The following is a 17737-nucleotide window of genomic DNA, read 5'->3' as shown; positions in this document are numbered from 1 at the left end:
TTCTTTTGTGACTGAAGATCTTACGGTACTTCCAGCTACCTTTCCTCCCCTTTTCTTTTTCTTGGGGGAGGATTGTCTTTGACTTGGATTCTAGTTTATGAAAAATTTAGACTTATGTTTCAGGAAGTAAATTTTTGTTATTGGTTATTGGTTATTGAATGTAAAATGCTTCCTCATTACTACTCATAGTTGAAATAAGTGATTAATAATATAAGAATTATAATAGGTGAAAAAATGTTTAAGCACTGACAGGCAACACGGGACCCAAGGTTCTTCCATACTCTAACAGTGTAAGATTTTGGAAAGTGACCCCAGTTTGAAATTCAAACACAAGTGCAAAAAATTCCACATGAAGAACCTACTGAGACTTCTCTCTCACTAGTTCTCCTTGGTCTGAGAGAGAATCCCCTCAAACCTGCCACTGATCACGGGTGAGAATCTGGGCTTACAGAGGATATAAGTGGACAAGATTATCATAGTATGGGTGTAAGGGAAATGTAAAAAATAGTAGCAAGCCTGACCTGTGGTGGTGCAGTGGATAAAGCATCGATCTGGAACGCTAAGGTCACAGGTCCGAAAACTTGGGCTTGCCTGGTCAAGGCACATATGCAAGTTGATGCTTCCTGCTCCTCCCTCCCCTTTCTGTCTGTCTGTCTGTCTCTCTCTCTCTAAAAATGAACAAATAAAAATAAAATCTAAAAAAAAAGAAAGAAAGAAATAGTAGCAAGACTTCTGTATTCCAAAAGGGGCCAGGTGACAAAGAGTAGGCTAAATTCATCAGGAAAAAAACCCATTTATTTTATTAATAACCTAGCCCGGGCATTCAGTGTCTGATTTCAAAACTGACCTGGCAGTTTCTTAAAAAGCTGTTGCAGAATTCTTCCCTTTTGATAAAATATTGCCAATGATGCTAAAATGATCAAAAAACTAGAAAAATATATTGGAAGTATATTAGCAGGTTCACTGGTATATTGACAAACGGGTTTAAAGTCAAATGCTCACATATTTCAATAGCTAAAAACATTAAAATATGCATGCCCATCACTAGGAAGAAATCAAAGTGTACTTGGTACATCAAGTATCGAGTATTTCCCACAACTTCTCTAGTACTAAAACAGCCGGCTACTATTACTATCATTGAATATATGAGGATCCTGAGGCTCAGAAATGCCAAGTAACTTTCTCAAAAACACACAGGTAGCCCTGGCCAGACAGCTTGGTTGGTTAGAGCAGCATTCTAAAGTACAGAGGTTGCTGGTTCAATCCCTGGTCGGGGCACATACAGGAACAGCTCAATGTCTCTGTCTTTCTCTCTCTCTCCCCCCCCCCCTTTCTCTCTTGCTAAAATCAATAAATAAAAATTTAAAATTTTTTTTAAATACACAACTAGAAAATAGTTAAGCCAAAATTCAAATGTAGTATTGCCTATTTTTAATTTCTGTAGTACCTGACTATATTCAAGAGATAGAAAGAAAAAAAATAATGTAACAGTAATAATGGGGAGATGGCGGCAAGGGAAAAAAGAGAAATGTTGGTGATTCTTGGGGAGATGGCACCATCTGAAATGAAACCTCCACAAAATAGTCAACCTGAGTCTTTACCTACCATCAGAGGGACACTCCTGAGGTTGAAGAACACAGCTTACTACTGGGCTGCTATGTCTTACACTTAATTGGTACCTCCTCAGGTAGCAAAGGCTTAATAAGGTCTTTAGGATGGGTAGGTGAGTAGGTGGAGGGATGACAGATACACACTTAGCATGCAAATCAGGTTATAGCTAGCCCTAAGAAACACTATGCCATTAGCATGTCCGTTACAAGATTCTGAAATGCAGTCATAAAGGACAACTTGATTGCAATTTAGTTTTGATAGGCTACTCGAGTGTGGAAAATGGAAGGCACTGAGATGTACAGAGATAACTGCTGTTTCAAGAACCAGAGAAGCTGACAAAAGGTAGGCAAAGGAAGAACTTATCCAATTATATACTCTGAAGAGGTAGGAGGGAAGTTAAGAGTAGACAGGGTAAGCTGGCAGAAAGCTGAAGAAGAAGGTCTTTGGCTCACAGAAAACATGAAGTCTTTTTTCTCAAAATAGTAGCTAAAAGCCCCCAAGTAATACACTCTGGCCAGGAAACACAAACAAAACCACTTCCATTCCCTGTTCTCTCCACCCCTCTTCCACTTAGTCCAACAGGGAAAGTCAAGGACTCCTATCTTCCCTCTGCCTACTGCGCGTCCTCAGCAAACAGCCCCTCCACATCTCAAAAATTCTCCCTTCACCGTGGAAAATCATTTCCAACCGATCTTACCCAGACTGCCTTTCCAATAATCACTGCTGCAAAAATGTCCACGGCACCTCACTATGCTTCTCTTAACACTTAAGACTTTTTATTATCTGGTCCCTACTGTCCTCTCCAACTACTTCTGAGTAGTTATTTCATAGGCTCCCTCCAATGCAGACAAACTAAAACCACTCACTGTCCGCCTCCCAAACATACTACACGTGCTCCTGCCACTCCACTTGGCTCATACTGTTCCCCTCTAGGAAGGGCCTCTATCCTCCCTTCTGCTCATTCATTTGTTCAGTAAATAACTTCAATAACTATTAGGTATTCTGCTGGCCCTAGAAATATAGTGAACAGATGCACAAGCCCTGCCTTCAAGGAACTTACAATGTAGAGAGTCCTATTCTTCCTAGGTTCAATGCTTATCTACTGATGAAGTTCCACTTTGAGTGCCCGTCACGTTTACAGGTTGGACATTCATTTTGTCTACCAAATACTGGCACATACAGAACAGGTTGTTGTTTCTATCTCTCTACCTTCCCCTCCCTCTCTAAAATCAATCAATAATAAAAGAACTAGAAAAAAGAACAAACTAAACCCAAAGCTACTAGAAAGATAAAAATAAAAAAGATTAGATCAGAAATGAAATTCGAATAGAAAAAAATCAATAAAACCAAAAGTTGGCTTTTTTTAAAAGATCAAGAAAATTGACAAAACCTTAGCTAGATTAAAATTTTTAAGGTGATTAAAAAAAATTTTTCCATTGAGAGAAAGGGAGAGAGAGAGAAAGAGAGAAAGAGAAGGCATCAACTTCTTGTTCCACTTAGTTTTTCATTTAGTTTTGTATTCATTGACTGCTTCTCACATGTGCCCTGATGGGGATTGAACTTGTGACTTCTCATTGTGCTTTACCCACTGAGCCAACTGGCTAGGGCCTTGATTAAATTTTAAAAACATAGAAGACTTAAATAATTAAAATCAGAAACAAAAGAGAAAAAATTAAAACCAGTTTTACAGAAATAAAGAGAATTATAAGAGAGAACTACAATCAATTGTATACCAACAAATTGGATAACCTAGAATAAACTAACAAATTTCTAGAAACACACAACCTACTAAGTCTAAACATAAAGAAACAGAAAATCTGAAAAAACCAATAGCTAGAAAGGAGATTGAATCAGCAATCAAAAACCTTCTAACAAAGATAAGCCCAAGACCAAATGGCTTCACTGGAGAATTCTACCAAACATTTAAAGAATAAACACCAATCCTCCTGAAACTATTCAAAAATATTGAAGAGGAGATAACACTTCCAAACTCATTCTTTGAGTACAGCATTATCTTGATACAAAAGCCAGACAATGACACTAAAAAAAAGAAAGAAAACTACAGACCAATAGCACTGATGAATATTGATATAAAAATTCGCAACAAATATTAGCAAACCAAATTCAAGAGCACATTAAGGACTATACACTCTAAACAAGTAGGATTTATTCTTGGAATGAAAGAATGGTTCAACATAAAACAATCAATGTCATATACTACATTAACATGATGAAGAACAAAAACCACATAAGCATCTCAACTGATGCAGAAAAAGCATTTGACAAGATTCAACACCCTTCTTTTTTTCTTGGCGAGAGAGAGACAGAGACAGCAACAGAGACAGGGACAGAGACAGATAGGAAGGAAGAGAGATGAGAAGCATCGACTCATACTTGCGGCACTTTAGTTGTTCACTGACTGCTTCTCATACCTGCTTTGATCAGAGAGGCTCCAGCCAAGCCAGTGACCTCATGCTCAAGCCAGCGACCTTGGGCTAAAACCAGCAACCTTGGGCTTAAAGTCAGCTGACCTTTAGGCTCAAGACAGCAATCATGAAATCATGTCAATGATCTCACGCTCAAGTCAACAACCCCATGCTCAAGTAAGTGAGCCTGCATTCAAGCCAACAACCTCAGGGTTTCAAATCTGGATTATCAGCGTCCCTGATCGACCCTCTATCCACTGTGCCACCACCAGTTAGGTGACACCCTATCTTGATAAATAAAAACAGTTGCCTGACCTGTGGTGGTGCAGTGGATAGAGCATTGAGCTGAAACGCTGAGGTCACCAGTTTGAAACCTTGGGCTTGCCTGGACAAGGCACATACATACAAGAAAGAAGCAACTAGTATGAGGTGAGGCTTCCCACTCCTGTTCACCTTTCTCTCTCTCTCCTTTCTAAAATCAATAAAATAAAATCTTTTTAAAAAGGCCAAAACAGTCAACAAGCTATTTTGCATAGTACTATTTTCTCATTAAAAGTACTTTTATTATTTCATTTTATGCTTCTTACAATCCTATAAAACAGTTATGGTTGATATTTTTAACATGACATTTATAAATAAACTGAGAGGCAATACAGCATAGAGGTTAAAAGGTCAAGCAAGCTGCCTGGGTTGAAATTCTAGCTCTGCCCTTTTTAATTGTATATGACCTTGGACAAATAATCTCTCAGAGCCACAGTTCCCTTATCTATAATATGGAAACAATAATAGTTTCTACCTTACAGGGTGTTGTGAGGATTAAATGAGTTAACAAATATAAATCCTACAGCAATTCTTGGCACATAGTTAGAGCTCAAGAAATGACAGTCATTATATAGAGTGATCCTGTGACCTGCTCCAGATCACAAGCTGACACCAGTAGGACTTTGACTAGCTTGCTCTCTGCTAAGATCCTTTCACTTGACCCACAGAACTGCCCTTCCCATTGGCAAAATATTATATAGGTAAAGTACAGATATGTTGGGGCAAATTATTACTCTGTGCTCTTATTAGTCATTTCTTCAAGTAAAATCCAACTGTTTAGTCCCTCATAATCTGATCCTGCCACTTTAATACTGTAAATTCTGTTTACAATTTCAAACTACCTTCTTTAGACCCCTTTTGTTGCTCGCACAACTCAAAACTTGATACACTTAAGGCACTAAGAACATATATTAACAAGCTCCACCACTTTCAGTAGCTGCTTTCTGAAATTCCCTGCTGTGCATTCCTAAGTGATGAGCTTAACGGAGATAACTCAAGCAGAATGGGAAAAAGAAACACTGGGAAGACACACGAGATCAAAACTGCCAACGATACAGCACCACTGGAGATACAGAGAAGTCGAGTGGCAGATAAACTGAGGGAGCAACAATAAGCACCTGGATTTCATTCTGAAGAGAGGATGGCAGGTACAGACTGTGCCCAACTTAGCACACGGAGTCTGCACCAACAGACCATGGACAGTGTGGGCAGCGGGCGGGGGCCTGCAGGCGAGGCAGCAATCGCTGGTTAGTGGTTATCATCTTCAGCTACAAAGGCTGAGGTGTGGCTCTCTATATCTCATTCTTCAACTGCTTATTTATCTCAGTGCCAAAGTGACAGTTGGTCTCCAGGCAAATTACCCATCTGCCCAAAAAATAAAAATAGAAAGAATCACACACGAAGACCTTAATAAAATTTGTATTAATGGAATATGACTCAGCCATAAAAAAGAATGAAATCTTACCATCTGTAACACAACATGGATGGACCAAGAGGGTACTGTAGTGAGTGTAATAAGTCAGACACATGTGATTTTACTTATATGTGAAATATAGAAAGCAAAATAAATGAACAAGGAGAACAGAAACAAACTAAAAAATACAGAGACCATTTTGATGGTTACCAGATGACAGGGGGGTTGGGGAGAAAGAGTAAAGAAAGTGAAGGGATTAGGAATTACAAATTGGTAGTTTCAGAATAGTCACAGGGATGCCAAGTGCAGAGCAGGGAATATAGTCAATAATACTGTAATAAATATATAGGATGTCAGATGGGTACTAGATATACCGGGGTGATCATAAGTTATATAAATGTCTGATCATGGGGTTGTACACCTGAAACTAATATAATACTGTACACCAACTGCAACTGAAAAATAAAACATTATTTTTTAAAAAATTAAATTTGGCCCTGGCCAGATAGCTCAATTGGCTAGAGCACCATCCAGATGCACAGAGGTTGCTGATTCCTGGTTGGGACCATATACAGGAACAGAATGATGTTTTTGTCTGTCTCACTGACCCTTCCTCTCTCTCTCTCTAAAAAACAAAACAAAACAAAAATCAATAAATATATTTAAAAATGTTTAAAATAAATTTGTACTAAGCTATACAATAGGTTATCTCCTTTCAACCCTTTTTATACCTTATTATAGAAAAGTCCCTTAAAAATTTGATAACTGCCTGCCCAGGTGGTGGCACAGTGAATAGAGCATTGACCTGATATGCTAAAAATCCAGGTTTGAATGCTCAAGATTGCCAGCTTGAGTGCAGTCTCATCCAGCTTGAGCACAGGGTCGCTGGCTTGAGCGTGGGATCATAGATATAACCCCAAGGTCGCTGGCTTGAGCAAGGGGTCACTGGCTCAGCTGCACCCCTTGGTCAAAGCACCTATGAGAAGCAATCAATGAACTAAGATGCCACAACTGTAAGTTGATGCTTCTCATCTCTCCCTTCCTGTCTGTCTGTCTGTCATAAATAAATAAATACTTTCATCTTTAAAAAGTTCCTTTCATACCTTCAGTGAAGGGAAGCTCAAATGCCACCTAATTTAAAAAAACAAACAAACTTGTATTAAAGTGTATTTTGGGGGGAAGGAGACACCATGCTAGTTTTATTAACAGTGGTAACTTGAGATACGAGCAGATCAACATACTTTTTTTAAGATACGAGCTACAACTCTGTCTGTAATTTTGTTCGAGATGCGAGTGAAATTCCGAGATACGAGTCCTGATTCGGCAAGCTGCCACTAGTTGGTGCGTTGGTGCATGGATCCAGTATCGGCAGCACAACACCAGCATCTCGTTCTTTCTCACATGTTACCTGTAGAATCAAGTCAAATCTCGTGCGCTGTACTTGTTCTTGCATCATTTTTGCATTTTTTACTAACTTTTTTTGTGTGCTATCATGGGGCTGAAGAAAGTGAGTGTAAAGGACAGTGGTGAGAAGAAGGAGAGAATGATGTTGATAGAAGTAAGAAATAATAGAAAAACATGAGCGTGGTATAACGAGTGACTAAATTGGCAAGGCTGTACGACCGCAATACATCTACAATTTGTACCATCCTTAAACAAAAGGATGCCATTAAAAGTGCAAATCCAGTGAAAGGAACTACAATTCTGTCCCAATTAAGGACAAGTATCCATGAAGAAATAGAAAAGCCCTGGCCGGCCCTGGCCGGTTGGCTCAGTGGTGGCGCGTCGGCCTGGCGTGCAGAGGTCCCAGGTTCAATTCCCGGCCAGGGCACACAGGAGAAGCGCCCATCTGCTTCTCCACCCCTCCCCCTTTCCTTCCTCTCTGTCTCTCTCTTCCCCTCCCGCAGCCGAGGCTCCACTGGAGCGAGGATGGCCTGGGCGCTGGGGATGGCTCCTCGGCCTCTGCCCCAGGCGCTAGAGTGGCTCTGGTTGTGGCAGAGCGATGCCCCGGAGGGGCAGAGCATCGCCCCCTGGTGGGCAGAGCATTGCCCCCTGGTGGGCGTGCTGGGTGGATCCCGGTCGGGCGCATGCGGGAGTCTGTCTGACTGTCTCTCCCGGTTTCTAGCTTCAGAAAAATACAAAAAAAAACAAACAAAAAAAAATAGAAAAGCTTCTGCTGGTGTGGGTGAAAGAGAAAGAGCTGGCAGGCGATACAGTGACGGAGACTGTAATATGCGAAAAGGCACATATTATTTATGGCAACTTGAAGAAGAAAGAACCATCAACCTCAAAAGAGGCAGCAGAAGATATGTTTAAGGCAAGTCACGGCTGGTTTGAAAATTTCAAGAAGATGCCTGACCAGGCGGTGGTGCAGTGGATAGAGCGTCGGACTGCGATGCGGAGGACCCAGGTTCGAGACCCCAAGGTCGCCAGCTTGAGCGTGGGTTCATCTGGTTTGAGCAAAGCTCACCAGCTTGGTCCCAAGGTTGCTGGCTTGAGCAAGGGATCACTCGGTCTGCTGTAGCCCCCCCCCCCCCCCTCGTCAAGGCACATATGAGAAAGCAATCAATGAACTAAGGTGTCACAATGAAAAACTAGTGATTGATGCTTCTCATCTCTCTCTGTTCCTGTCTGTCTATCCCTCTCTCTGACTCTCTCTCTGCCTCTGAAAAAAAAAAAAAAAAGAAAGAAAATTTCAAGAAGAGATCTGGCATCCACTCTGTGGTGAGGCATGGTGAAGCTGCAAGTGCTGACGTTAAGGCAGCTGAGGAGTACATTTTGCTGTGCTTATCGCAAAGGAAGGCTACATCCCCCAACAAGTGTTCAACTGTGACGAAACAGGATTGTTTTGGAAAAAAATGCCCCAGAGGACTTTCATCCCCACAGAGGAGAAGAAGCTGCCAGGCCATAAACCCATGAAGGGCCGTCTGACCCTTGCATTGTGTGCAAATGCTAGAGGTGACTGTAAAGTAAAGCCACTGCTAGTGTATCATTCCGAAAATCCTCAAGCCTTTAAGACTCACAAGATTCTTAAAGAAAAACTGCAGGTTATGTGGCGTGCCAATGCTAGGGCATGGATTATGAGGCAGTTTTTTATTGAATGGGTAAATCTTGTCTTTGGTCCTACAGTGAAGAAATATCTTCAAGAAAATAAACTCACGATGAAAGCATTACTAGTCCTTGAAAATGCTCCAGCCCACCCACCTGGTCTTGAAGATGGCACTCTTGATGAGTTCAAATTCGTGAAAGTCCTCTACCTCCCACCCAACACGACTTCAATCTTGCAACCTATGGATCAGCAGGTCATTTCCAACTTTGAAAAGCTTTACACAAAGCACTTGTTCCGCCGGTGCTTTGAGGTGACTGAGAATACAATTCTAACCCTTCGAGAGTTTTAGAAAGATCACTACAATATCATGATATGTTTATGCATTATTGACTTGGCATGGCAAGAGGTTACAAAAAGAACCTTGACCTCGGCATGGAAAAAGTTATGGCCTGATGTTGTTGCAGACAGGGACTTCGAAGGATTCGAACCAGAGACCGAGACCAAGGTAGAAGCATTGAAGGAGATTGTGTCCATCAGAAAGTCGATGGGTCTGGAGGTAGATAGGGTGACGTAAACAAGCTCGTCAAGGAACATGAGGAGGAACTCTCAACTGAGGAGTTGATGCAACATACGGAGCTTCTGCAAGAGATTAGTAGTGAGGACGAGGTACAGTCGGAGGAAGTGATTTCTACAAGTGAAATTAAAGACATGCTGGCAATGTGGGAGAAGCTTTCGAGTTTCAGAGAAAAGAAACACCCAGAAAAAGTTTCAACAGGTCGTGCTTCAGCACTTTTTAATGATACTTGTTTGTCACATTTCCGTAACATTTTAAAAGGCAGACAAAAGCAAACCTCTTTGGATAGATTTTTATTCAAAAGTCCTGCAAGTGAAAGTGCTGAAAGTACAGCCAAAAAGGCAAAAACAGGTGATGATTAAATGAAAAATACATAATGTTAAGTTTAGGTTAAGTTTAAAGTTAAGAAAGTACATTTTTTTTACAATTAAGTTTTTGTGGTTTTATTTTAAGTAAAGAAAAGTGCAGTTTAAGTTTTGTTTAAAGTAAAGAAAATACAGTTTTAGTTTACATTTAGTGTTAAGAAAGTGCAGTTTTAGTTTCAGTGTCTACAGTGCCTGCATCCCTTCCTCCCTCCCTCCTCCTCCACCACTCACCTCCGTTAGCCGCACTCGTCTGTCTCCAAGGTAAGAATACAATACTAAATAACACTTTTTCCTTTTATTTCATATATTTTGTTATGCATTGGTAAAGTATACATGTGTGTTTCTTAATTAAAAACATGTCTTTTTTCATAATTTAGGATGGTTTGGGGATGTTTCACAAGGTTGGAATGAATTAAATCTATTTCAGTTACTTTAAATGGGAGAAATTTGTTTGATATCCGAGTTGACTGACTTATGAGCTGGTTACAGAATGAATTAAACTTGTATCTCAAGGTACCACTGTATTTTTTTTTTTTTTTGTATTTTTCTGAAGTGAGAAGCAGGGAGGCAGAGAGACAGACTCCCGTATGCGCCTGTGATCCACCCAGCATGCCCACCAGGGGGTGATGCTCTGCCCATCTGGGGTGTTGCTCCTTTGCAACCAGAGCCATTCTAGCACCTGAGGCAGAGGCCATGGAGCCGTCTTCAGTACCTGGACCAACTTTGCTCCAGTGGAGCCTCGGCTGCGGGTGGGGAAGAGAAAGACAGAGAGGAAGGAGAAGGGGAGGGGTGGAGAAGCAGGTGGCACTTCTCCTGTGTGCCCTGGCCGGGAATCAAACCCGGGACTTCCACACGCTGGGCCGATACTCTACCACTGAGCCAACCAGCCAGGGCATTGAAGTGTATTTTAAATTAAAATAATCTTTAGAGACAATTTTTGGGCATTCACATTTTGAATGTCAGTTTCTTTTTCCATTAATATTCCTATAGTATTTCCAGTCCTTTCATTTGGAAATGGCTGAGCTAGTGAGTGATATGCTACATGTCTAGCGGGTGAGCAGGAGTTGATGGCCACACCAGTTAACCTTCAAGTCACTATTAAGTGACAGAATCTAATGAGCCAGGTAATCTCTTTTGTATAAAAGTCTATTAAACAAATTACAGGGCCTTGGGAGCAACTCACTCACCAGGCAAGGAATATCCACATATGTAAGAACATTTTTCTTCAAATAATAAAAAAAAATTACAATAAACTTAACATTGCTTGGTATTTAATTTTTTGTTAAATTTCTTAATAAACGTTACATTATCTTTGAGAACAAAACAAGATTAAAACAGCAACAAGGGTAACTGGACAGGCCCACCTTTATTGCTATATTGGGGTGCCACGTTAGATTTGAAAAATCCCAAACCATTTGGTGATGCCTTTTGAAAAAAGAAATCAGAAATCACAAAATGTCAAGCAGTTTCCACTCTATATTCAACACTCGGACAATGAGAAACACCATTTAGTGCCCAAATGCCCAGTGGCTGTGCTCCCGTTCATTCAGATCCCCGGGGGAGGAGGCTGTGACAGGGCAAATCGCTGAGACCTGCAAGGGAAGCCCCATGAGAGGGCGGGTTTTCGCTTTCCTTCCGTCCACTGCCTTCCAGCCCCGGAGCAGGACGGGAGCACAGCAGATACTGTTAACACTGAGATGTAAAGCGCTGTCCTGAAAGGTCCTTTAGGTCCTCCCAAAGTTGGGAGCAACAGCACAAAGAGCAACCGGCAAGGCTGGCAGTGCTGCTGCTTACACCAAACCCTTTTCTCCTTCAAGTCAGCTTTCCACAGTTCCTTACGATTGGACTACTCCCTCTAGCATAATTATGAGAAAGGAATAGAATTTTCACTTCTCTAGACTGGGAGACACAGCCCCCATCTCTCAGGACGTCACTGGAATCTACACAGAGGGGTTGTGTGGTCGGCACTGCCTGTGAGCACACACAGTCTACCAATCACTTAGAGAGGGCATAAGGACAGTGTGACCCCACACTGGGGTCACTGTACTGTTCCAGTGTAGCAACAGCACCAGTACTTATTTGTCACTGCAAATCTAGTGGGAAGCATGAACTTATTTCACATCCTTTGTAAATGTTTTCAGTGTGTGGATTAAGGAAGACAACTGGATCCTCCTATCTTAGCTCTGCATTCAGCATGTTGAACAGGCAGCCTTTGGAAAGCTCCACTGCATACTTGTAAGTCAGTAATGTTAAGTGAGTACTGCTATGAAAATAAGTGTCTTGGAGGCCCCTGGACCACCCTTCAAGACACTGTTGTAGAAGATATTCAGAGCCATTAACTTCGATGAACATTCAGAAAGGATTCTCACACAAGGGAACGGAGTTTAAAAAGATGGAGAGAGGAAAACATTACTGACTACACGTAGACACTTCATAGGAAAGCCACGCTGTTTTATCAGCATACTTGCTACTTTAAATGTCGCTTACTCTTTGTACTTTATCAGAGAAAAGAAAAGCCAATCAGACAAGACAGACTCCTGAACAAAAACGGTGTACTACAAGTCCTTTCAGTTCCTATATAAATGTCAACAGTTAATGCATTTACATTTTGACCATCACTTATAAGTGACATCTAATTATAAGCCCCTTAAGTCACCTTTCTCCTGCTTTTCTTCTTTCAACAACTTTCTGCTGACTGACATTCAAATATTATTTAACAGGACAAAAGAACAATTTCCAACTACCAATCAGTTCCAAACTGCTACACAGTTAAATCTTTCTGTCTGCGTGTTTCTATGAATAGCAGCTAAATGGTAATCTACAAATCAACTCACTCTAATCTCTTCTAAACATGTATTTCGTCCTGAGCTAGGTGGTGATTTCTATCCACTACAAATGATTCCTAATGAAGCAAAACAGCTGTAATCATGTAAGTATGGTCAAGAAAAATAATTATTTACAAATAATCATCTTACATCATTCTTCTTTTACTTCAGATACGTGATTTCAAATTTTCCTTTCCCCAAAGAAGCAAAAACAGATCTGTTACAGTGACATTTTTAGGAGATATTTGTCTTTTCTGTTTTATTTAAATTCACCCTCACCTTAGGAAACCTTAAGAGTTTATTAACTGGACGAGCACCCCCTACTCAACAACACAGGTTCTGTGACTTTGGGCAAATGACTCTACTTGTGTCTCACTTTCCTCAGCTTGTAAAATGAAGATAATAATTGTAAAATGAAGATAATATCTGCTTCCCAAGTGGATGACAGGATTAAATAAAATAATGAATATATAAGTAAAGCACTAAAAAATGTGTCTGATATATAATAAATACTCAGTAAATGTTAACTTGTTTTTATATATGTCTTCTAAAATAGAGCAGAAAGAGTGTCCATAACAATCTAAGAGCGCCCCAAAACAAGACAGGAGAAAAAATATTAAAAGAGATGACTATTTTATTGTCCTTTCTTCTTAAAATAGATAATTATCTGCACCACCTAAGAAAGTGCTGACAAGCCACGGAAAAGATGTCAAAGGCACTTTCAAAACCATTCCAATTCTGTGGAACAAAAGAAAAGGAAACTCAGAAGACCTGTCCTTCAAAACAGGCTGAAGGAATCTTAGATTTTTTTTTTAATTTTTTTTTTTTTTTTGTATTTTTCTGAAATTGGAAATGGGGAGGCACTCAGACAGACTCCCGTATGTGCCCGACCGGGGTCCACCTGGCACGCCCACCAGGGGGCGATGCTCTGCCCATCTGGGGCGTTGCTCTGTTGCATCCAGAGCCATTCTAGCGCCTGGGGCAGAGGACACAGAGCCATCCCCAGCGCGCGGGCCAACTTTGTTCCAGTGGAGCCTTGGCTGCAGGAGGGGAAGAGAGAGACAGAGAGGAAGGAGAGGGGGAGGGGTGGAGAAGCAGATGGGTGCCTCTCCTGTGTGCCCTGGCCAGGAATCGAACCCGGGACTCATGCACACCAGGCCGACGCTCTACCACTGAGCCAACCGGCCAGGGCCAATCTTAGAAAATTTAACATATCTATCCAGAAACAAGAAGAATGTGAGTCCAGTTTTGACACAGGTACTTTTATGAACAGGATAAAACTATCAAAGCCCAAAGACACTTTATTCATACACACCGATAAGCACTACATATGCCATAAGATATGCAGTACATGGCGAAGGTGTATAACTCTATTCTCACTTAGTTCAGTAGCATACTCTGAGAAAGATGAAGCTTAAAGGCAAAAAGAAAACTTGCGTGAAAAAATGTAAAAGCTGACCTGTGGTGGTGCAGTGAGTCAAGTGCTGACCTGGAAAGCTGAGGTCGCCAGTTGAAATCTGCAGGCTTGCCAGGGCAGGGCACACAGGAGAGGCGGCTAGGGGGCGATGCTTCCTGATGCCCTGTGTCTACACATGCCTTTCTCTCTCTCTCTCTCTCTCTCAAATCAATAAATAAAATCTTTTTAAAAATTTTCTTTTTAAATCTTTGCCTCCAGGGTTTAACCTTATTCAAGAAGGTTTGGCCCTGGCCGGTTGGCTCAGCGGTAGAGCGTCGGCCTGGCGTGCAGGAGACCCGGGTTCGATTCCCGGCCAGGGCACATAGGAGAAGCACCCATTTGCTTCTCCATCCCCCCCTCCTTCCTCTCTATCTCTCTCCTCCCCTCCCGCAGCCAAGGCTCCATTGGAGCAAAGATGGCCCGGGCGCTGGGGATGGCTCCTTGGCCTCTGCCCCAGGCACTAGAGTGGCTCTGGTCGCGACCCAGAGACGCCCCAGAGGGGCAGAGCATCGCCCCCTGGTGGGCAGAGCGCCCCCCCTGGTGGGCATGCCGGGTGGATCTCGGTCGGGCACATGCGGGAGTCTGTCTGACTGTCTCCCCGTTTCCAGCTTCAGCAAAATACACACACACAAAAAAAAAAAAAAAAAAAAAAAAAGAAGGTTTAACTTTTGGGATATATCAGAAAAAGATTAATTTCCAGAGGACTGGTATATAAACATGTTAACTGGAATACATATGAGAATTATAGCTAACATTTACTTAACACTATCTTCCAGGCATTATTCCAAGTTTTTAATAATAGATTAACTAAATATTCTTCAACATGACACAAGATAGGCATTTAATTGTTCTTGCCTTATACCCAAGGAATTGAGGCACTGAGAAATTAACTTGCCCAGCTGTCAAGTTAACAGTGGCTGGTCAGTAACAGTTTAGCTCTGAAGCCCAAGTGTTTCAACACTAGGCAAAGAGGAAGGTTGCACAAACAGGTATCATACACTTATATACTCTCTGCAAGGGGGCTGAGATGCAAGTAGAGGGCTTTGGTTATCCATGTGTAAATTACTGACAATGAGAATGTGTGGACTTGTGTAAGTAAAATATGTTAAATCTCACAAATATAGTCACATCCTTTATTGGGCTTCCCGTGGCATTCTACCTGATTACCACCTGACGCAGTCTGCACTTACCTAATAAATGGGACCCCAGCGTGAGCCCAGCATCACCGCAGCTGGCAGTATTTAGAGGGCCAGAAATGGTGATTAATACTGACAGGTCGTGACATACATGTTCTCTATCCAAGCACCAGTAAGCTTCAAGACCAACCCTGGACTTGTTTTAGTATAGCTGCTGGTTCCCAGATCCCGTCTTTATCTTCAAATATGGTAAGATATTTGTGCCCTCCCTTAGCTGCATGGTACTGGAAAATTCCCAACAGTGCAAGTTCAGAATGGAGAGAAGACAAAGACAGAGATGCACCCCTCACACTAACAGCCTGCCAACCGCAGGTACCTGGTGTAGAGTGGCCATGCATACGCTATCAGGAATAGTTCTCATTAATAACCTTTTATTATCATTGTATTTCTTACCCATTAAACAAGTTTACTTCCATCTTCTTACATATTATTCCAGTCATTGGTTAGGTCTCCTCTTCTCTATTACCTATGGAGAAACAATCTGTAAGGCTGGGCTAATATATGGCAAGAGAAAAGCAATTTCATGAATTTTATTTATAAATTTAAAAAATATTAATCAGTATATTACGATGCAGTTTAATGACCTCCCTATAAGTACTCAAACTTAACACAAAAGAGTGAAAGAAGCTGTGACATTTTTCCAGCTCGGAACAATCAAAGACTTTGTCACTTATGGAGAGATTGAGATGTAAATGGAAGTAGGCAAGGTTTATGTTCTGAAAAATACGCTTCTGCGCTTGCTTTAGGTTTGAAAAATTATATGTTGTCTTTGCATATAACCCCAGACTGTCAGAAGAACAAAAACTAATTCATGGTAACAAAAATACTCGAGTACCAAAAGCTAAAATTATTTTTGCATAAGTGCAATATGTAATAATAAAAGATGCCATTAGGAAACCCCTTTGTGTTAGGTGAGCTTGTGCCTTTTAAAAAATCAGCGTGTTTCTTTAAAAGTAACATACATCCTATACTCAAGGACTGTGGGTTAGTCAAAGATATGTAGAGTATATGATTTGGACAAATTACATGTATAATCATTTTTTAGGTGTTTTTTCTTTCATACTTTCTAGGTTAATGACACTGTATTCAGGAAGCAGTACTCAATAAACTTGAGATTAGTGCATTGTCGGCCACCATGTAATAAGAGGAAAAATCCTCTATTTTGTCACACTATAAACTAACACAAAATTCCTCTTACAAGGGACTTTCTTTGTGAAAATATATATGTTCCCTCGATATGGGTCACTCCACCTCTCAAGTCCAGGCCTTTGGGGTGAATGGATTCCTGCAGAATGGCTGTCAAAAGCAGGCAATTGCTGCACATTAGGCAAGGGAAAAAATTAGTTATTTTTTCTCTGAAAGGGACAGAGAGAGGAATGATGGAGTGATGAGGAGAGGGAAAGGAAGAGAAGACTCAGCGCAGCGGAGCAAAGCAGGGACTCGGTGGAGGCGAAGTGCTCGGGTCAAGGGTGGCCTGAACACACTTTCAGAACGGGGTCGCTGTGCCGGGGCAGCTGCAGTAATGCAATGTAAGGCTCACCCCGCCTCTGCTGGTCTCCTTTCCGCAGGTGCACCCAACCCACAAGTGCCCGGTGTGAATCAGGGCCTTTCTGAAAACCAGAGGAAGAACCAAGCCTTGTGTCTGAGTGCGCACAGTGCACATCAGAGGTGCCAAGTAAGAAAACAGGCCTAGGAGGCAGAGTGACTGCTGGAAAATAAGACCAAGGGAGTGCACAGATATTTTTAGGAGGAGCTTACAATTTCCACACCATCTAGGCTGGGGATTAGAGGCAAGCTTATCCAGGAAGCTAAGCTGACATTGTTTAATTGGGGGTTTTATATCTATAAACGTTCCCTCTTTCCTATCCCAAATAACCCTACTTTCAATATAAGAACATCAAAACATTTTTTGCCTGACCAGGTGGTGGCAACAGTAACTGGAGTGTCAACCTGGGATGCTGAAGTACCAGGTTTGAAACCCTGAGGTCGTTGGCTTGAGTGCAGGCTCATAGACATGACTCCATAGTTGCTGCCTTGAGCCCAAGGGCACTGGCTCGAGCAAGGGGTCACTGGCTTGGCTGGAGCCCCCTGGTCAAGGCACATTTGAGAAGCAATCAATGAACAACTAAAACTGCTGCAAGTATGAATTAATACTTCTCTCTCCTTTCCTATCTCTGTCTCTGTTTCTCTCTTTTACTAAAAAACAAACAAAAAAACATGAAAAGATTTTTAAAAAGAACCCCTAAAGATTAGAAGTTAACTTAATTATATTTAAATCTAAGTTATTTTAATTAATGCTGGATGCTCTCCAAAAACTGAACACAATAATCAATTCTATTCTAAACAGCATGTAGGATATTTAACTACATGGAGTTTAGGCTTCAAAGCCCTATGAGACAGGCATTAATTTGAAGAGTAATGACATCAATAATTATGATGGCAATCCTAAAAACTGGGAAATTATAATAAATCAGCTTATTATAAAAAGACACGCTTAAAA

At 41.3% G+C, this 17737-nt stretch overlaps 1 protein-coding gene across 8 annotated transcripts in view; it reads right to left on the bottom strand.

Moving 5' to 3' along the window:
- USP49 (ubiquitin specific peptidase 49) overlaps positions 1–17737 on the bottom strand; it is a 79926-nt gene that overhangs the window by 29225 nt on the left and 32964 nt on the right. For all 8 annotated transcript variants that reach the window (XM_066359447.1, XM_066359450.1, XM_066359449.1 and 5 more), the window contains one exon: positions 15631–15703. The gene's annotated coding sequence lies outside the window, so the exon portion shown is untranslated. The remainder of the gene's footprint in view (positions 1–15630; positions 15704–17737) is intronic.

This window comes from Saccopteryx leptura, chromosome 1, assembly GCF_036850995.1.
Source record: "Saccopteryx leptura isolate mSacLep1 chromosome 1, mSacLep1_pri_phased_curated, whole genome shotgun sequence".
NCBI lineage: Eukaryota > Metazoa > Chordata > Mammalia > Chiroptera > Emballonuridae > Saccopteryx > Saccopteryx leptura.
Note: the sequence above shows the minus strand (reverse complement) of the source record. Positions and strands in the feature narration are given on the sequence as shown.